Source organism: Natrix helvetica (genome assembly GCF_964273705.1).
Source record: "Natrix helvetica genome assembly, chromosome: 4".
Taxonomy (NCBI): domain Eukaryota; kingdom Metazoa; phylum Chordata; class Lepidosauria; order Squamata; family Natricidae; genus Natrix; species Natrix helvetica.
The window spans coordinates 78,086,397-78,108,664 of record NC_138550.1 but is presented as its reverse complement, the minus strand read 5'-3'; the positions used below and the strand labels follow the sequence as shown (position 1 = coordinate 78,108,664).

General features: G+C 38.6%; 1 long non-coding RNA gene across 2 annotated transcripts in view; it reads right to left on the bottom strand.

Annotated features, from left to right (window-relative positions):
- Positions 1-21,813, bottom strand: part of LOC309391832 — a 36,417-nt gene extending 14,604 nt beyond the window's left edge. The window contains exons 1-2 of one of the 2 annotated variants that reach the window (XR_014175339.1): positions 21,696-21,813; positions 7,872-7,986 (exon numbers count right to left, since the gene is read on the bottom strand). This is a non-coding gene — a long non-coding RNA (uncharacterized lncRNA). The remainder of the gene's footprint in view (positions 1-7,871; positions 7,987-21,695) is intronic. The other variant, XR_014175340.1, reaches the window with a different exon arrangement.
- Between the last annotated feature and the right edge of the window lie 455 nt (positions 21,814-22,268).

Sequence of the window (22,268 nt, the reverse complement as noted above, 5' to 3'; positions counted from 1 at the left end):
TTGAAACCAGCTAATATTGTATGAAAAGCAGGAAAACCAAAAGACACTGTAAATTACTTGTTAGTTGTTATTATTAGTTTAATACACCCTCCAACTCCACATGAAGCAGTCCATTCACTTGGCCAGATAATTCTTCTGTTTCAGCAGCAGATGATTCTATGAAACTAATATTATTTTATTGGATAGATCTTCAGCATTCATGGGAAATTAAAGGACAACACTCAAAATCAGTAGAAATATCAGATTAGATTCAAGCTCTGAGGCTTAATGAAGATAGAAACTGATTATGAAATTAATAGTTAGTATACTACATCAAAAATACATTTTTCTCCTTGGGTAATTAAAACCTAAGAATGTTATTTCCCCCCATGTATCATGTTATACTTTTCCTATGTCCTTTAGACATAAGAAAATGATTTGCAATTACTAATTTAAGATATTAGGATATTACTATGCATACTTAGTCCCTAGCTTTAAAAAAAATAATCTGCAATTTTTACACTGAAATTATAAATTTGTCATGTGAATAAAGGAAATTTCCCATAAATACCATGCAGCTCATTGCATTAAATTAAAGTGTTTACATAAACACTTGATAATTGTATTTGTAGAGATTTTTATTTGTATTCCATAAAAAAGTCAAAATATATGTCTAGTGATATAGTTAAAAAACCTCCATGATATTTGTAATGTAGATAAAAGTCAAACATTTATTATCTCACCAATTTGTTATAGTAACTTAAAAATATTAACATAAAAATGCTTCTAAGAAGTCTGCTTTGATTGCATGATAAGACATACCGATGCTTCTAATGTCATATTAAAAGAAGATATTGGAAGCATTCAGCCTGTCTTATCTTGTAATCAAAGAACATTACAGGTATGAAAGTGGCTAGGGTTTAGCACAATCAATATTATATGCTAATGTTACATTACATCTTATTATTAATTGTGAATATGCTGTACCAAAATGTATTGATATAGTGTTAACAATTTGATGATGGACTAACAGGTTAGTCTATCAACTAGAGTCTTTTCTACTTGCCCCCTGACATATAAACATCTAGCAGATTTCACTCTATTATGGGAACCTCAGGTAGATGATAGGACCAAGTTTTAAAGGCCTTTCTGGAAGGCCAGCAGGGTTGGGAACAGCTTCAGCTTCACTGATGGGACAGGTAAGTATAACTATGGAGAGACCGGCCCTCAAAAAAACTGGCCTCATGTTTGCTAAAGTAAGCAATTAAAAACTGGTGTTACTTTACACAAAAATGCATAACAGAAATAAATAATATCAGCATAACACAGTTTGTGTTCAGTCACTGTTATGTCCAAGGTAGGCCAATTGTTCCAACACCATATTAAAGAGAAGCGTAGCAAACCATTATTAATGAACAAGTTTAAAAAGCATCAATTTCAATACAGTACAGATCTTTTCAGGAAGCTATTTTCTCTCTTTTGAAGTAATTTTGCTCTATTCTTCTTACTTTTTGTCTGCATTCTTTGCTTTCGGTTATTTAACAAGTAACTGATGCATAACAGGAGCAATTTTCTTACCTGGGGATGGACAGCCATTATTTGCTTAGCCCTTTTGCTGAGAATCTTTCTCAAAAGATTTTTGCAAATCCATTCCATCTGCAAGCTTACGGACATTATTAGTGATATCTAAAGATTTAGTTCCCTTTGCAAAAAGCAGCACCTTTTTTTTTTTTTTTTGAGAAAATGTATCTTTCTATAGCGAGTAGGCTACTTAAAGTATCTGCTGGCTGCACTTGAATTAAGTCGCTGCTTCACTTCATGCAGTGGGAGATTTTCCCATCTGGCTGTGTAACATGGCAACAACCCAGAAGGGGGGGAAAAACTGAAGCCAAACTAAGTGAAATAGAAGTGATTGCTTTTCTGAAGGAAACCAGAAATTGCTGATTCATTAATTATGGACTGATTGATTATTCTTGTAGATCAGTTTCCCTTTTTCCAACTGCATTGAAGCAATGTTATTTAACCTCAAGAAAGGGTTAAATTTTAAATAGCTTCCTGCCCCCCCCCCCTCCCTAGCTATAGTATGGCTTTTCAGTTGTTTTAAAAAGTTGACCTCTGGTATTATAAAAGAAAGACAATCAGTTACCTAATAGGCACTTTATTTGCTAATCAAACCTCTCATTAACAATTAATTGGCACAAAAGTTCGCTGTCCATTATTGCTGTGTCAGTCAAGCACTGTCGGCTTCAGAGAATGAAATTAAATGAGCTGGTCAGGTTATAAATAATTTCCACTGGCTACTCCTCTTACCCCAGGGTGTTTAAGTGGAGGTCAATCTCCTGTCTCTTGCAGCCAGAAAAAGGGCTATTTTGGCAAGAGCACAAAAGTTGTCCTTCTTCTGTGCTTATGATGTGAATCAAAATTTAAATAACTAGTCATTCAGTGGGTGGGATTTGTTTTTAATCTTTTTATTTTGCTCTGAATGAAGTCAGAAGCACAATCTTTTTTACTAGGCAGCCTTGGGAACATCACATTTTCATACTTACCTGCCACACAGTTTACTTCCAAGAAGGTAAATTTGATCATTGCAATACTTATTTTGACTTTTTCCATAAAGTGGAACTCAACTCAATGCATACAAAATATTTTAATTAATCTGAAATGATTTTTTGGGACCAAGGCTTTCTGTTCCATTTTGGAGTCCATATCTGGTAGCCTGATGCGGTCTGCTTCCTTATTTCTCAGGGTCTTTTCTGAAACCTGGAGACCCAAGTTTTTAGTGAAACGAGTAGAGTGAAATATGGTCATAATCAGCAAAGAGCAGAAAGAGGTGCCATACATTAAATGGCAAGAATAACCTCCCTTAGAATAGAATCAGAAATTGGGGGATGAGTTTTACTAAGAAACCAATACCTAGCTAGCAACATATTAAAAAGACATGTTATATTATTTTGAATCATATAATATAATTTTTGCCCCTGTAATAAAGCAAGAGCCTTCCAAACTGCCATATTAATAAATACAATTCAGAAAACGTGCATGCTTTCTTACTAGGGAAGGTTGAATAACTTTGACCAGTAATGAAATAAACTGTAATATTTTCAGTTTCTGAAAGAAAGGTAACATAGACTTATAGAAGACAAACAGACAGATAAATATGTATGTGATATGCCCATTGAGCCAAGTCCTAAATCTATCTATTGATCCTATAATGCTGGTCCCTAGGTTTATTCAACTACTTTATCATATATATTTTATCTTCCTTTTATCAATTAACTGAAGAGACTGTAACCTGGAAAAGAAGACAAGCCGGTGTAAAGGACACTCTGCTTCCCATTGTGGCCCCTGTAATGTACCAGGGTTGGTTTTATCATCTGAATGATCAACATATAGATTTATGAGTGTGTGTGACAGAGAGAAATAATTAGAAGTGGATCACAAAATGCTTCTTTGTGCAAAAGTTGGGTTCCAGATCTGAGTAGATCCAAGGATTCATTCTCAATGGAATCTCAGGGATATGATTGATCACTTTTACGTTTTCTGGAGGACATTCTCTTCCTTGCGGTCCTTATCCCTTTTATAATAGGCATCAAACCTTACCTTTACATTCATGAACTAACATTTGCATTTAGTATGATGTTACATCATTCCTAAATGAATATTTAAATGATATTATATTGATGAACGGAAAGACGAATTCTTTCAGAAGGAAAGTGAAATGGTCTTTACCATGTGAGCACTGAACTGCCACCGAAGACATCTCTCTATAGATCCCAGGAAACCCCTTTTATGGTTTCCAATGGATTTGTTGTTTGGCCTACACATGTAACTCATGGACTGGGTCATCCATGACACCTATGTTTCACAAGTCTAGTATCTTCCAAGTTAGTTATTCATTGGCAATATAATTATGCAGTTTCCCATCTATTTTGGTGGGAAAATAAAGGGATAAATACATTAAACTTTGACATTACTATAAAATGAGATAGTGAAAACTATTTCCTATATTGACTTCTTACAGAATAGGAGAGGTATATAATTATAATGTAAATAAATAAATGCATTTTACTTTAAATAAAGGTTGATATAACTGTTGTGTTATAACAATCAATTTAATTATTGAAACAATTATTTTTTAAAATTCCAATATTATAGAATAGAACTGTACTTGAAGAACATCCTCAGATTTTGGTATCTTATTTATTTGTTTTATCATATTTGTATAGCCACCCATCTCACAAAAAGTGACTCCGGGTGGGTGTACAACACTGAATTAAAGAAAACCCAATAAATGCATATAAAACAGTCAAAATTAAAACTATGAATCTGTGAAAAAGCACACAGGACATATAAAGCACACACAACCAACTTTCCTAACTTATGCCTCAGGCATTCTGATCTTAAGGATGGATAGATTAATACCTTCTGTCAAACAAATCAAGCTATTGAAAACTATAATGCTCAGTTTCTCTGAGATGTATCTCTGTGAGATGTCCAACAGGGCCATTATAAAGAGAGTGGGGGGGGGATTCATCTGAGATCATGAGTGACACGAGAAAAAAAAGAACTGAACTGAGAGGGAAGGAAGTGATGAAAGCTCTGAGTAAATAAAGGCATCTTACACAGAGACATACATGGAAAAGGAAAAGATAAACACGTGCAGCCTGCTAAATATCTTTACACCTATGTGATCTAGTGATCAGTAGGCTTATACAAACCACAGATGCACACAATCTTGAATTTCAATAATTATAACAGAGCAACACATTATTTCGACAAATACATTTGTCCATACAAGCACATGGTGAGATAAAGAAACTAGCAATTCAGCTGGTTTGCCATTCCCAACCGCACAACCAGCACAATTTCTGGTATTACTTGCTGGAGGAAATCAGATGAAAAAGTGGTTATGAGAGACTCTCAGAACTAGTCACCTAATTGGGAAGGGATTCAGCTTCCCTTGCTGTGTTTGGCCTGTTCCCTACAGATTCACTCTCTCCATATTAACAAGGTCAATATGGGACTCTATCTAGTTTAAACCTTCTTGAATGAGTGGTTTTTAAAAATAAATAAGAACATTGATATTTCCAAAACCTCAAATAGTTCTCCTGTTTGAAAAGAAAGATGATGAACCGCAGAGTCTATTCGCCAAATCTCGGAGGAATTTGGATACATTTTCCATATGTTTTGGTACCCAGAAATCGGACTTCTGCACCATTTGTCCTCCAGATGTGTTAGTTGGCAACTGTTAGTGACAGTACCATTAGGAACATTGGAGACTAACACACCTGCCTCACTACTGGAGCTTTTATCAGTCCATTCAAAATACTACAAAGAAACAATCTAGCTCCTTCACTTTTAACGGAAGATATATATTTGACATAATTTTCTCAGATTCGCTTATTACTCAAGTTAATGACATATACTAAGACCAGAGCATCTTTATTGTGTGTCCCATGCACAACTTATTTTAATAATTGGAATATGGCTCACTGGATGAATCTAAATCTCAACAGGTTAAGCAAGTGCCTCCAACTGATTTAGAAATTGCAGATTTGGATTGTGGTTGCCCATTTTAATAAAAATGCCTTTGTGTTGTGAAACTGCATGCAGTAAACATGCAGTTAAATATTGCTCAACAACTATCCTTTATGTTCTAGAGAAATCAGCAAATAACTTTTGTTGTATAGTTCATGCTAAATACAATTATAATAATCAAACCTAAATGTTACATAGGTTATTCCTAGGCGAAAAAACTCAGTTTCTAATTGCTTTTGTGGATGAAATAATTAACTGCATGATCACACATAGGCATCTCTGCTGTTTCCATCTTTTCTGATTTAAAATAGCACTAAGCTATTTTAGCACAGACTTATATACATATTCATACCGCTTTACAGTAGTCTCTAAGGCTAAGCAGTTTACAGAGTCAGCATATTTCCCCCAACAATCTGGTTCCTCATTTTACCAACCTTGGAAGGATGAAAGGCTGAGTCAACCTTGAGCCAGTCAGGATTGAACTCCTGGCTGTGGGCAAAGTTAGCTTGCAATGCTGCATTCTAACCAATGTACCACCACGGCATAATAGAAGTTTTGGGAAAGAAAATGTATGAACATGCCCAATGAGTCAGTCAGGAAGCCCTCTTGTGCTCTTTAGTCAAGAAAAAGGCTAGGCCCTTATGTCTATATCAAGCAAGACAAAAGTGGCTGTTCTGTGATACAAGCTGTGATATATCCGGAAGGACCTAGAAGAAGGACTTTCTCTTTGGTGGCTCCCTCCCTTTAAAATATCTTCCCTGCAGAGATTAGACTGGCCCCCACTTTGACACTTTTTTTGCAAGGGCCTGAAGACTTGGTGTTGTCAACAGGGCTAGAGAAAGTGGGGTGGAGCCCATCGAGTGACTTGTTTGACTGATTACTGTCACCAGATGGTGGACTTTATTGTTTTTTATCATTGTATATTGGCTGTTCCTCTTTACTCAACATGATAAAATGTCGTGGTTCTGCCAATCCATGGGTAAATGCAATATCCAATCACCAGCTGCTTAGGACTTGGAACAAGTGTTCCAATTGTATCTGGAATTCTGGTATATGGTATCCTAACAGCTTGTATCACAGAACAGCCACTTTTGTCTTGCTTGATATAGACATAAGGGCCTAGCCTTTTTCTTGACTAAAGAGCACAAGAGGGCTTCCTGGCTATATAATCAAGTCTGTCGATCTTGCAAGACAGCCTGAACAAGACTAGCACCCAGAAGTACTAGCTCTGCATTTATTGTAAAATTATATTAAAAGAATGTTGGAAGTCTGAAAGTACATCTCTCTCCCCTCATCTTTACAGTGGTGAGGATCCCCTCTGATATGTTTGTCACACAACCTTTTCTTCTGTCAGCTAAGCTGCCTCTTATCTGACCATTGCCTAGTCTTTCTCCTGTCTTCCTCCTGTCTTCCAAAGTCATTCCTATAATATTATAGAGTCATAGAGTTGGTAGGCTTCCCCAATAAAAACACTTTTAAAATTGTGCTTTGGTTTTCTAAGCAGTTACTCTCCTGCTGGAACATTATGATAGTGTCGTAAGAAACAAAATGGAACTCTTTCCCAGTTCTATGTTCCATCATTCTAGAAACTGTGAATCAGTTCAGACTTTGAAAACAATGAGTTCAAGAGGTGAACTGCAAAGTTGTAACTTAATATGTATCCCTTGCCATTAATCTGGTAACTCATTTCGGGCTTGTGCTATTCGTTACCTTTTCAATCTGCAGGAGAATCAAGCATCAGCAATATAACCCTAAGGCTTAAAAATTGATCTTAGGCTTTGTTTATATTTTTTTTCTCTCTTTTTTTTCTTTCCCTGGTAAAAACCACTATAAAGAAATGACATCAAGCTTTGCAAGAAGTTCTTCCTGTTGGGGGGATTACACTCACCTTACAAAAGTTATTGTAAGAATTTCCTTTTTTACAAATAAAACCAATAAAGAAGCAGAATCTTAGAAAGTTTTTGGGAAAGGCCACAAGTCTCCAAATCTTGCACCATACTATCTGGCTTTATTCATTCATTTTGCTCGATAACATACATTTGTATATGAAGTTTTAGGGCTTCGAGCCGCCCTCAAAAATGTTCATACTACAGATCCTGTTGGTTTTTTTATATGTGGTTTTCAACCTTAAAAATATGGAAGTAGGAGAATCTGTTTCCACATACTGTCTTAACCGAGAGAAGACTGTATCCTTAACCCTCACATCACTGCAATGTGCAGAAGCTAAGGGCATGATTTAGGATCTTCTGCACCTAAACATGTGGTGCAAGGCCACTGTCAAGAATTCCCATCTAGAGATGTAGAAACATGGTGTTCTGTCTGATGTTGAATAAGGACTTTTAATTCACTGTTACCTTCCAGTAGTATAGCAACTCTAGCAACCACTCTGCAGCATTTCTGGCAAGCTATTTTAAACATGGAACTTGGTGTCTCCTGATGGGAATCAGACTTTGGAGATTCCAGGTCGATCTGAAAATGCATGTAAATTTAGGCTTTCTGCACATAGGTTTATATTTATATTTTTATATATTTTATAAAATATAGGGATACTTAGAGCAAAATTATTCTTGTAGCTTCAATGCTCAGTCAAATACCTTATGGAAGGGAACAGGATTCCCTAGTGTAATGCTTTCATAATCATGTGCAGTGCCAAAAAGATTCCTATAGGAAAGTTGCTAAGAATTTGAGAAAAAATAATTACACTGGTCAAGTTGTATGTGAATTCACAGTATCCATTAGAAAAGTGAGTTTCCCCTCTGCATGTTTTGCTATTCTAGATCTGCCTTCCTCCAGTGAACATTTGATGGAGTTAGGGTTAGTTCTTTCATGTGTCTGTATCAGTTCATTTCAGAGGTAGGTCATGGGCAGTGGTTTGAAGCAGAGGGTCAAAGCTACAGAACAATTCAAAATAAATGACTGAAGAATAATTAATGACTCCAATCATTTACTCTTTCCCAGAACTATACATTTGCCAGCCTAGGTGAATTAAATTAGTCCTGTGCTTAAAGGTGCTTAACTGAGAAATTTGCCATCTGCAAATCAATGCTTTCAAATATGGAGCTATCAGTCACAGATTCAACAGCTCTGGACAGTTTGGCAAAGATACCCATTGCAAAGAAATTGAACTACCACCCCACTTTCAAAAAGAGACTACCCACTGACTCTGTGAAAGACTCACTTACTATCTCCTTCCAAGATTATTCCTCCCCAAGAAAACAAGAGATCTGTCTAAAAGAAAGAATTTCAAGTATCTATGAACATGTCTTTACTCTTACTTTAAAACAGGAACTGTCTCTTAACTCCAAATAATGCTTTTGCCCTAGAGGATTTATACGCAACTTTGAAACTCTTTGATTTCTATTACCTCAGGTAGCCACCTGTATGAATTTCATCCTACAAACAGAAATGATAGAAACAGGTAATTCGAATCCTAACTCTGACCATATGTTAATTTAAGATAATTTGCACAGAAGTTCTGAATTACCTGGGAAATTAGAATCAATAGCAATTCAGAAGTCAATTATTTGCTTCTTGCTGATGTACCCAATCTAGGTAAAACATATTGAAGATGAGATGTAGCTAGGCATCTCCTATCAGGTACTTAATAGAACACGAGTGAGGGGAAATTAAGGTTATAGTGTATTATTACACCTGAGATCTCCTCCAGGCTACAGTTCCACTGTATAGTGTATAAGCCTATTGAAAAGAGGTTATTTAAGACAGGAGGAGGTGCAAAAGTGCTGAAACTTCTGGGACCCAAGCCAGGTGTACAATTCAAAGCATCTTATGTGTAGAAAATAATTATCAGAAATGGGAAAGGTTGTTAACAACGAGAACCTAGCAATCTGAATCAGGATCACAGGGATGAAAAGGAAAGTCTCAATGCTTTCTTCTCCCACTAAAAAGTGGGAGGCAGGGGCTTTACAAGAATGAGAAAGTTTGATGTAGGTTATGCATTTGAGTTGTGAGCTGTGTAGCAGTTTGCCATGTGGAGGGATGTAAAAGGATGCACACAGGCATAAATGTTCAGTTCCAGCTTCCATTGATGCACACCCAAGAGACACTTTGGGGCTGAAAAAGTGTCTGGTTCCTAGATTCCAGTAGTTGTTTTTGTTCCCAGTGGCTGCCTCCTGAGTTATGCTGAAATACAGTCTCACAGTTTTTTGATTCAAATGTGCATGGAGTTGGTGAAAGGATAATAACTGTCCCTCTTCTCTCCCCCCTTATACTTAACAGCTGCTTATTGTTCATATCAAATAAAGTATTATTTGCTCTCTATTGCAGAATTGAAATAATTCACAGAAGGGGTGTGCTTGTAAATTTTAACTGTGATCATTGTAGCATCACTGTTAGGTGGAATCAGTAAACCAGTTAGCTTCCTGATGTTTGGCAGATAATCTTGCTGGAACAGGAGATAGATAGATGATAGATAGATAGATGATAGACAGATAGATAGATAGATAGATAGATAGATAGATGGATGGATGGATGATAGATAGAAGAAAGCAATTTTGCAGGTATTTTACTAATACAGAATCTAAATTATTTTGACTGCATGTGTTTCTGCACTGAACATTAAGAATGAGTGAATTAGTTGTGGAAATCAACCAGATGGTGTAGCTATTGTCTTTGCCATTTGCCAAAGAATAATGGATTTTGTTCTCCACAACTTAAATTTTGTAGTTATTAAATTTGCGAATCAATATGAATGATGGCACTAGGAAAACTTCCTCTAGTCTCTAAAAAGCATAGTAAGATATTTTAATTAAAGAATGAAACTGGATGAAGAGCAGCTGCTCATTTGAAGGTGACTGATAGGAAGACAAAAATACATGAACACTGAAATAAAGACTACAAGAGATACTTAGTTGATTAATTAAACAATGAAGTAAAATGGGTTCCATTTTTGCTGAATATGAAAAAGCAAGAAGGATTGGACTTTAATAGTATTTGGATGGGAAACTACTGGAAATCCATAACTGTATACTAACTAGAAAGGAAAATTATAAAAAAAGAAAAATACCTAATGGCAAATCACTTTCATCTTTTTACCTAGAAACTGCATAAATATTAAGTACAATTCAAAGTCATCTTTACTTTTATATTATTAACAGGAAAGCAGATTTTTTTTAAAAAAAATGCTATTTGAAAACAAATTATTCTGATATATGTATCACAGTTTTCTTTGTTTGAATAATTTAATTACACCCATTTAAAATTAATACTGCTACTATTATCACCTGTCCTGTCTACAAATTCTCTCTGTATGAATAGAGAAATATCAAAAATATACTTCTCATGAAGCAAAAAAAGAGGGGGGTGATGAGAAGGAAAGAGGGGGGAAAGAAAATTTACGGACATTAGAACTTTAGAAATGAGTTAATATTTTAGGAGATAAAAATGGCATAATTAAAAGAGAGGGGAGGGAAAACTCAGCGCAAATGGACTTTTAAATTAGCATGCATGGATTGACTTTTTTTCCCATTGTCTTTTGCAGTTTGGTAACACAACACCCTATGAACATAGTGAGCAAATGTCCCATCCTGCTCATTTGCATACAATGAATGGAAGCCTAATCTTTGCATCCATGGCTTCTGCTTGCCAAAATTCACCCTTACAATCCCATATGTGCACACAACAGGAGCTTGGCATTGGTGCCAATGATGAAGGTTGCCATTGGAAGTTATTTTTTCCTAAATTCCTACACATGCTCAGTGAGGTTTGTATGAATTTTATAAGAATACTTCTTTTGTTAGCAATATTTCCGGTTTAAATGCATATATATATAAATAAATTACAGGCATCCCTCGTCTTATAACCATTCATTTGGTGACTGTTCAAAATTGCAATGGTATTGAAAAAAAGTGACATGACCATTTTCACACTTCCAAATATTGTAGCACATGATCAAAATTCAGGTATTTCCCAACTGGCATGCATTTATGGCAGTTGCAGTGTCCTGGGATCCCGTGTGACCTTATAATAACCAAAGTCAATGGAGAAGCCAGATTCACTTAACCTCCCTGTTACTAACTTAACAACTGAAGTGATTCACTCAGTGACGTGCGGTGAGGTTTATGACTGATGAGGCTGGTGATGTCATCAAACCACGTGGTTGCTCCGAGCGCACGGGCGCAGCCCAAACGGAAAAGTTTTTTTTCTCAGAAATGTCAGAAAGAGGCAGGCAAGCTGCCGCAGCTCCACTAAGAAGACATTTCTGAGAAGAGAAACTTCTCCTTTCTCCTCCTTCCCCCACTTCTAGCACTGATGATGTTACCGTGTTTCCCTGAAATTTTGGGGCTGCCGGGCGGCTGCTCCCTTGTGAACTGGCTCCCGAAGAGCCGGGCACAGCCTCAGGGGCGAAGCAGCCATGAGGTAAACATGCTCACGAGCAGCCGCCCGGCAAATCCCCTCTCCAGCCGTGAAAAGCGCCATTCACTGACCTAGGGGGTATCCCTAAGGCGCCAAGCCATGTGGTGCTCTGCCCGCCCCCCCAGCTCCTGCGGCTTGGCACATTTGGGATACCCCCTAGGTCAGTGCATGGAGCTCTGCCCGGCTGGAGAAGGGGGTTGCGCGAGTGCCTGTTTCGCCCGCAGCTTCACCAAACCCTTGCGCAGCTCTCCCAGGCCACCGCCACCGGCCGCCGACTGCTGCCCATTGCTGCCCGCCGCCGACCGCCGCCGCCCCGCTCCGAGCATAACTTTCAAACTCCAAAACTCAGGGCCGTCTTCCAGCATCGGCCGCTCTAGGACTGCTCTCTATGGTGGGCCGGCTGCTGGAAGACTCTGTCCAGAAAGCTCTCTGTCCGCTCCCCCCCCGGCTCCTGTAACTTGGCCCGGGATCCTTGCAAGGGGAATGGGACCACGTGTGCAGGCGGCTCCTCAGCGCACAGCCTCAGATTAGCAGAGCCGCGATCCCCTTCCCCTGCACACGTGGTCCCATTCTCCTCCTTCCTGAGCCAACATGAAGGGGACCGCAGCTGCGCTGATTGAGGCTGGAGCTGAGGAGCCTCCTGCACACGTCCCATTCCCCTTGCAAGGATCCTGGGCTCGCCTGATGTAAAAAATGGCAAGATCGGCACACTTGGGGCTGCTGCTGAGATGTCCAGGGAGGCTAAACCAAGCCGCGCACCTCTCCCAGGGCTTCCTGGAGTAATTCTTTTTTATTTTCATGATGAGAGTGGTGAGGCTCCGCCTCTCCTGCCTCCCCTGACTGCACGTCACTGGATTCACTTAACAACTATGGCAAGAAAGGTAATAAAATGGAGCAAAACTCACGTAACTGTCTTGCTTAATAACATAAATGTTGGACTCAATTGGGGCCCTAAGTCAAGGATTAGCTTCCTAACCTCACATGTAAAATCTCCTCAACCTTTTTTATGCTCAGGATGCAACCTATATTTTGCAGAGATCATATCATCGACCCAGAGCATGTGGATCCATCCATTTATTTTGTAAGCACTCAGAGCTTCTCCTTCCTTCAGAAGGATGACACCTTTGTCCATAAAAGGATACTTGGCCTCTTCTGAATGATGAAGGGGACCGGTGGGAAAGTCCCTTTGCCAGATCTATCCCTGGTGCAGCACATAAAGCATAACTTTGCAATAGTTTTTAGCCCGTAGTTTCAAAGGGGGCATCTTAGAAAGAACTGTAGACTTAATTTTATTTCTTTCTAAATACTAGGGAGGGGGAAAAAACTATTCCTTTAAGCATATCATTAGGAAACAAAAGCCCTACCTATTAATGAAATTCTAAAAGCTAGCTCAATATTTTATTATCTGAGCTGGATTGATAAAAAAATATTGCTCTAACGTGCATTATCGATTTTTTTCTCCCAATACTTAATGTTATTTTTTATTTGTTTTTTGAACTTATTGTGAGAAATTCATTTCACACTTGAGAAACACAGTTTAACAACATAACCAATATAAATTAAAGTATCCATTACTTACAAAAACAACAACATGAAAACCTGAGGTAAATGGTTATAACTGCTAGATAGTCTAAATTACTATATGCACATTATATACTCATTCAGACATGTGTGAACATGCAAGCAAGCATGTCAGAACATTTCCATATGAACAGACTGAATACCATCTGAAAGCTTAAAAGTTATGTAGAGAAATTCTACATAACTTCCTTGACCGACAATAATAATTGAAAACTAATTGAAGAGGAATTTAAAACCATTGTGACATAAGTAGCTACTGGGCCAATCCCAAATTCAATAATCCTCATTATTTATATGATGAATAATGTATTAGCCCAATCCATGTGTGGATATTTAGTATTCCTAAAATGAATGACCATTTCACTACTAAACAATATTACTATACAGTTCAATAATTGCTTATCCTAAGTGGTTTTCCCACTTAGAATAATTGTCATTTACCTCTATTCTTATCGTGAATTGTGATTAAACTCCATAGTGGAGCCTCTGTCTGTTTCCAGAATGTTAGTAGAAAAAGCAATGAACAAAATATACAAGTAGTGCCAGTTTTCACTGGTTAATCATTGTCATAGAAAAATAATACTTACTATAAATTATTATAATAATATAATTATTATATCATTCTATGATTACATGTTGCAAAAGAAAAAAAATTATATTAATGAATATTAAGTTTCAAAGAAAATGTTATTCCATTGTACCAAAAAATGATATGGAAGTTATTGAAAATAGTTAGATCAGATTAGATGGATTTTGTATAAGGTAACTTCATATATTCCACCAAGGTGAAGGAAGCTGGCCTTTTCTGTTGTCACCTTGACTTCTGGAATACCATAACACTCGCACCCAAAATCTGGCTGCTCCAAACTCTGCCAGCATTTGGAAGGTCTTCAGAACATGTCTCTTTTTGCCAGGCATGAGGAGTGGGAGGTTATTGAGGCTTATGAAATGGGTGAGATGGATTGTTATTGTGAATGCTGCTGCCCTCAGTTTCCACTATTTGTAAATTTATTGTTAACTTTTATTGTTTTATTAAGTTTTTAACATTGTTAGCCACTCAGAATCACTGCTGCCAGATGAGCGGCCAAATAAATGGATGAAAGCAGTGACGTGCGGTGAGGTTAATGGCTGGTGAGGCTGGTGACATCATCAGGAAGGTGGGGAATGGGACCACGTGTGCTGGAGGCACACATTTCTGCCTCCGCCCTCCGCAGCTCCCGGGCGCGCACGGACGGAGGTAGCCACAGCGACACCGAGGCGATCCGGAAGACGAAAGAGTGAGCGAGGCAGCCCGATCCTCGGTCGCTCGCCCGCTGGATCGGATCGGCGCCATTCTGCCTACCTCCGAGCTGCGGAGGCAGAAATGTCGGCGTTTCCGGATGACGAAGGCACAAAAGCGACTGTCGACTGTCGCTTTCGTGTCTTCGTCATCTGGGAGTGCCGACAACATTTCTGCCTCCGCCCTCCGCAGCTCCCGGGCGCGCCCGGACGGATGTATAATATTATAATATTATATACTATTATTTCTTGAAGAGAGGTGAGGCTCTGCCTCCCTTGCCTCCCCTGACCGCACGTCACTGGATGCAAGAAATCATTTTTTTAAAAAATGATATGCTGGTAGGACTTTCAATTACTGTAAAGTTGTGTTCACTCCACACATTTAATCTGGTTAGTATATTAATCAGTTTTCTGGGCTTATACAAAACCAGATAGTGATCAAATTAGTTCAGTTTTTGAAATGCACTAATATCCCACCAGTGCTAGGCAATATTAAATCTATGCAAGTTTAGTATGTTCTAAGAATGCAGATTCTGGGTCTGTATCTAACCTGGTTAAGTCTGCTATATTTAGTGAGCAATGAGGAACTTTCAGATACAACTTGGGTTAATCATTCTATTCTTCAAAATGCAGAGATCTCTAAAAACATGCAAAGCCATACAGAGAAAAGCTGGAAGGCCAGAAGGCAATATTTGTCTTCTGCCTAGAGGTGACCATGGGGGTGGAGGAATTAGAAGCATCGTGAAACACGTAAAAAGTGGTAAGGCATAAGTCATGGGCAACATCTTGACATTTTGACCCCTCCAATAGATGCCCTGCTTCTACCGTCCTTATTGCTGTTGCTCTTTCATAGCTAGAACAGCACTTGCTTAATCTTAATTCACAGCCTCACTGGCAAGTCTGCAATCAACTCTCCCAGGCTTCCATTTGGGCTTTTCAAACATTGCTTTTCTTAGCACATGGAAATAGAAAAGTTTTCCAGATTTCCTTCTCTGAACACCGAGTCTTCTCTGAGGAGAGATCTAACTATTCCTTTGGCATCTGAGATCTGGTCTTGTCATGTGCCTAATTTCTATTTAAATATATTTAAAGACATTTTCTAAAGTAAACATTAGAGGAAAGAATTTATGGAATATACATTTTAGGCATATGGCAACTGTGCCCACTGAAAGCTGTAGGTTTTGGGGGGCGCATTGTACCTGCATGACTTTTAAAACTTGAAAACAGCACATTAAGAAGCACAAACAAAAAGCATTTGTAATTTCAACTTTGCAATTTTTTAAAAAAATCATTTGTTGATTTAATATTTGCTTCTCCATAAGACCTGTCATCTTCCGAATTAATTTCTTTCACTGTTGACAATTAGCCTGTAAAGAATTGGAACAAAGCATTCAACACAGTGTTGATACAATAAAGAGAAATTTATATTCACCTTTTGTGTGTTCGTGTATTCCCTGCTATACACCACTGGTGGGCAGCAGCCAAGTGTAGTGTGGCTGCATAGACTTGAAAGATCAGAAGCTAACTTTACAAGAATGCTTATAAAAGTAATCTCGAATCTATACAAAGGTTTTACAAATAAATATTCCAGCTCTCCAGGTTTCAAGGTCAAGAATCACCAGCCAAATAAAATCCATTAAAATTGGTAAAACTCAGAAACATAAATATTATAGCAGCGGCACGGGAGAGAAAATGTGAGTTTAATAGATTCCACAGGAAGTGTCTGTGTGTTTGTGCGTGCACACCCACTGTACAGATTGCTAAATTCACAATGCAATCCTCTGACTCTTGGGACAATATTCCATAGTACTCAGTACTTTTTTGATCAACTCCTTCGGTATGATAGTCAGTTCCAGAGTTTGGTTTAACTAATATTGAAAATTTCTATTTTGAAGGAAAGAAGCCTAGCTGTGATACAAAACCTTCCCCATCATTTAGCACAATATGACTTGATGAGAACTGGAGTACCAGCCAGTCAGATCATCTAAGTCAGTGTTTCTCAAACTTGGCGACTTTAAGTCCTGTGGACTTCAACTCCCAGAATCACCCAGCCAGCATAGCTGGCTGGGGAATTCTGGAAGTTGAAGTCCACAGGACTTAAAGTCGCCAAGTTTGAGAAACACTGATCTAAGTCAGGGCTGTCAAACTTGTGGCCTGCGGACCGGATGCACTGCCCCCCCCAAAAAAAAATATAAAGAAGGGGAAAAAAGTTGTGATACATCACGTGACAATGTGTTTGTCGCACGTTTGACATCCCTGATGTACCTATTACTGACAATAGAAATGATGTTCTTTTAATATTGTTCTGCCTTCACATCTTTCATCCTGTCTCTCTCTTTGGATTTTGATTTCTTGTATTGGAATGGCCCAATGGAATGGAATGGGTTCTAATCTGTTTTGGTGTTGAGATCAATGTGCAGTGTAATCAAAAAGGGACAACCACAGAGCATAACAGAAAAAATAAGACTTAGTTGTGACTGATTCAAGTGCCCACCTACCATTATATACATAGTGGGATGAAACCGCTTTATCATTCTTACATAGTTATAGTTAGATTTTAAAAAAATAATATCTAAGATTTGGACCCTCAAACATTTCCATTCTGACCAAAAGGCATCTGATACATATTATATACTTTTAATTGATTGTACCGTACTTCTTTATGCTGGTTTATGATCATAATACAGTTTTCATTTGAAATGAAGCTAGTCTTCAATTTAAGACAGTGGTGGGTTCCAAACCCCGTCACAACCGGTACGCTCCGCATGGGGCTGGGAGTCCTAGTCGGGCATGCACGCTGCACATGCCACCACCCTGAGACACCCAGCTGCTCAGCGGAGATCGTGCAGGTGCTGCACTCTGTGCACGTATGCACAATTGGTCAGTCGCATTATAAACAACTCTGGAATGCGGGTGGGCAGGGGGGCCAAATGAGCCAAAGTACTGGTACGGTGGCTGCTGCTCCTGGCTACTACCGATACAGCCATACCAGGCCATACCACCCAGAACCCACCACTGATTTAAGACCACAATTGAGCCCAAAATATTTTGTTGCTAAGCAAGTCAGTTGTTAAGTGAGCTTTCTGGCTGACCAACTGGCTGACCAACCGCACTCAACGTGTAGTTCTCAATGGAACTGCATCTACATGGAGGGAAGTATGCAGTGGAGTACCCCAAGGCTCTGTTTTAGGCCCAGTACACTTCAACATCTTCATCAATGATTTGGATGAGGGAATAAATGGGGAACTCATCAAATTTGCAGATGATACCAAGCTGGCAGGAATAGCCAACACTCCAGAAGATAGGCTTAAGATACAGAAGGATCTTGACAAACTTGAACATTGGGCACTATCTAATAAAATGAAATTCAATGGTGAAAAGAGTAAGGTTCTACATTTAGGCAACAAAAATGGAACGCACAGGTACAGTATAGGCGATACCTTGCTCAGTAGTAGTAACTGTGAAAGGGATCTTGGAGTCCTAGTGGACAACCATTTAAATATGAGCCAGCAGTGTGCAGCAGCTGCCAAAAAAGCCAACACAGTTCTAGGCTGCATCAACAGAGGGATAGAATCAAGATCACGTGAAGTGTTAATACCACTTTATAATGCCTTGGTAAGGCCACACTTGGAATACTGCATTCAGTTCTGGTCGCCACGATATAAAAAAGATGTGGAGACTCTAGAAAGAGTGCAGAGAAGAGCAACAAAGATGATTAGGAAGCTGGAGACTAAAACATATGAAGAACGGTTGCAGGAACTGGGTATGTTTAGCTTAAGAGAAAGAAGGACTAGGAGAGACATGATAGCAGTGTTCCAATATCTCATAGGTTGCCAAAGCACCTGAGGGTAGAACAAGAAGCAATGGGTGGAAACTAATCAAGGAGAGAAGCAACTTAGAACTGAGAAGAAATTTCCTGACAGATAGAACAATTAATCAGTGGAACAGCTTGCCTCCAGAAGTTGTGAATGCCCCAACACTGGAAGTCTTTAAGAAGATGTTGGATAGCTATTTGTCTGAAACGGTATAGGCTTTCCTGCCTAGGCAGGGGGTTGGACTAGAAGACCTCCAAGGTCCCTTCCAATTCTACTATTGTATTATTGTGTTTCCTTCATTTTATAATTTTGCTTGCCTCAGTTATTAAGTGAAATACTGCAGTTGTTAAGTTAGTGACATGATTATTAAGTGAATCTGGCTTCCCCATTTACTTTGTTTGTCAGAAGTTTACAAAAGGTGATCACATGACCTCAGGACACTGCAACTGTCATAAACACATACCAGTTGCCAAGCATTGGAATTTTGATCACATGACCCTGGGATGATGCAATGTAAGTGTAAAAAATGGTCATAAGTCAGAATAACAGAATAACAGAGTTGGAAGGGACCTTGGCGGCTCTCTAGTCCCTGCTCAAGCAGGAGACTATATCATTTCTGACAAATGGCTCTCCTGTCTCTTTTTAAAGGCTTCCAGTGATGAAGTACCTACACTAAACAAATGGTTGTAAGTTGAGGACTACCTGTAGCCAGAATAATTAAGATACTAGATTAGTATAATTTTATTTCTTTAAAAAATCAGAATAGGAATACAAAGCATAAAAGAAAAGAAGATGTTATTAAAGATGACCTATAGAAAATATCTACAAATCACTGTAATTTAAAGATCATTTTTCCAAGTCAGCTTCTGAATCCAAGATGGCCATGTGATAATTGCCCTTCTCCGTGCTCTCATGTATACACAACACACACACACATCAAAAAGCAAGAAAGTTCTCAGCTCAGTCTTCCCAGGCTGGTGCTCCCCAGATGTGCTGGACTGCGCTAGTTGGAGAGAGCAAGATTTAAAGTCCAATACATCTGGAATCCCAACACACTTTGGGAAAAGCTCTTTTAGCAACAGATTGTTCAAACAGGAAGATGCAACCATCCAAAACTGAAATCTGATATCCCCATTCCTCTTAGGACCTTTCTCCACTTGAGTTTTACTAAGTGCAGATCTGCGATTGTCTGCCCTGTTCCCACAGTGTTGTATTCATTTTGTCTTCAGCCTGAAACTGAGATCAACTGTTAAAATGATGCTGTTCCCTTAAACTGATAGCAAAGAGGCAGCATTTCATGATGACTGCCTGCCAAATTTTCCATTCCTGTTGGAGCATCAATGTCAGGCAGCCCAAATGGTTCAGGATGACCTTGTCACTTTGGGCTAGCCCCACCCAGATTCCACGGCAAACTCCTCTGGTACCATCCTTTTTTTTTTCTAGCGCAAAACCACCAAGACAAAGTCATTGAGCTGAGGAAGCCACATGCTTTCCACAGAGAAATGGTGTAGCTTCGCCTGGGTAGCTTTCCAATCCACTTCCCCATGTAGTTGTGAGGAAGTTAACTGTGTCCAAGCAAACTATTCACGGGTTAATTTGTGAGCTACCTAGTAAAGGCCACTTTACTCAGCAGTCTTCACTGCCCTCTCATTTTAAAAGGCCTTGAATCATTCATTTTTTGAATGGAAATAGTTCTATAGATGTTCACGTGAAGTTTTTTGGAATAATGATATTCCAGTTTCTCTCTCTCCCCAACCCTTGATTACGCTTGGACCTCTTTGTTTCATTGTGCTGGTTCTTAAGTAGGTTTCTTAATAGTAGCTTTAAGGCTAAATTCAAATAGTAATATATGGAAGCTTATTTCATATCAGAGTTAATCATATAGACACAAAACTGTGAGGATAAAACTATGTCACTTAGCCAAAATTTGAATTTTAACCAAGTTTTGGTTAAAACTTGGTTGATTCATAGGCAAAGAGTAGTGACTTGAACAACAACAACAAATCTCAACCAACATAAAATCTTTGTCTTAAAATCAACCAAATGATTATGCATTTGAAAATGTAAGGATGACTGATACCAATCTGTACAAGACAAAAATGACATGTAAGTAATTAAATCTACAAAATATGCTCCATTTTATAAAACATGTATATATGTTTATATGTATGTATGTATGTATGTATGTATGTATGTATGTATGTATGTATTTGTGCTACAACCCCTGGTATGCCTAAATATGGGAGGAAGGTCACTACTCCCTCTTTCTGTCCTTCGGCTCATCACAGAAGACCATGCAGGCAGAAAACCATATTTTTATTTTTAATGTTGCCTTTTTATATTTGTGTTGTATTTGTACTGATAAATAAATAAAGGGAGACTAGTATAGATCTATTTCGAGCTAATTAGCTCTCATCAGCTAGCCATACCCTTACTGGGATTTGAACCTGGGCTGTATTATATCTTAGGCAGGAGTCTTAGCCACTAAGCCACAGGCTCGCCTCCTTATCAGTTGAGCCAGGGAAATAGGTATGTATTTGTGTTACAACCCCTGGTATGCCTAAATATGGGAGGAAGCTCACTACTCCCTCTTTCTGTCCTTCGGCTCTCTGTCCTTCGGTAGTGACCTTCCTCCCATATTATATATAACATACAACAAAACAGGATTGTGATAATTCTGATAGATGCAGAGTACAATGAAAGCAGTAAAAGTTTGTTACAAAAACTCATCAAATCTGCTGCAGCTTTTCAGATCAATCACTAAACATCATAGCTTTTACTCTGCTTTAGCAATGAAGCTAGTAATCTTGTGCCTGCCCATATTTCCTAAGTATACAATCATAGGGCTGGAAAGGACCTTGGAGTTCTTTCAGTTCAACACCTTGTCCAAGGCAGGAGTCCTTATACCATCCCAGAGAAATGGTTATCCAATTTCTCTTCCTTAGTCCAAACACACTTAGTTCTCTTACCTGTTCATTGTACAATTTAACCTTCTGACACCTTATCATCTCTGTTGCTCTTCTCTGCACATTTTCTAGGCCTTTAGCATCTTTTATATATTATTTTGTAGAACCTATCCATGGTTCTCTCCCATTTTTACCCCTCCTCCCAGTATTACCACCAATCACTCACCTGTCTGTGCCCTGAAGACAACAACAGATAAGAGGCTAGAGGGGATGTTGAGGCTTTGTTCCTGGAACTTTTGTTTTGTCTTTGCAGAAAATAGTTCCAAAATGCAGCTGAAATTAATGCAAAGGAGAAAGTTAGGCAAGGCTATGCCTGGGAAGAGAGGGTGAAATTGACCAGAATCATGGAGGGACTCTTTCCATTTAGGCAAAACCCTCCTCCACCCATTATAGTCACACCATGAAAAATCAAATAAGCTGACATAGGTCTCCATTTGTTGGCTGTTGCTTACAATGTGTCCATGATAGTTTGACAAAGGCCTGCTGGACTCACATTATATCAGTGAAATGTGCAGTGTCTAAACTAAGCATGGGTTCCTAATTTTTTTGTTTAGGATTGGATTTTAATTTTAATAGACTCAAAAACACATGGATAGAGAAGATATGTAATGCTAGTCGGACTAAAAAACATAAACTTGGATGAAGTTCCTGGGTAGATTTATAGCAAGCCAATTAAGGTGAAGTTTCTTTCCTCTAGTCTAGCTGCTACTTATGGTCTGTGTTGTCTATTCTCATATTG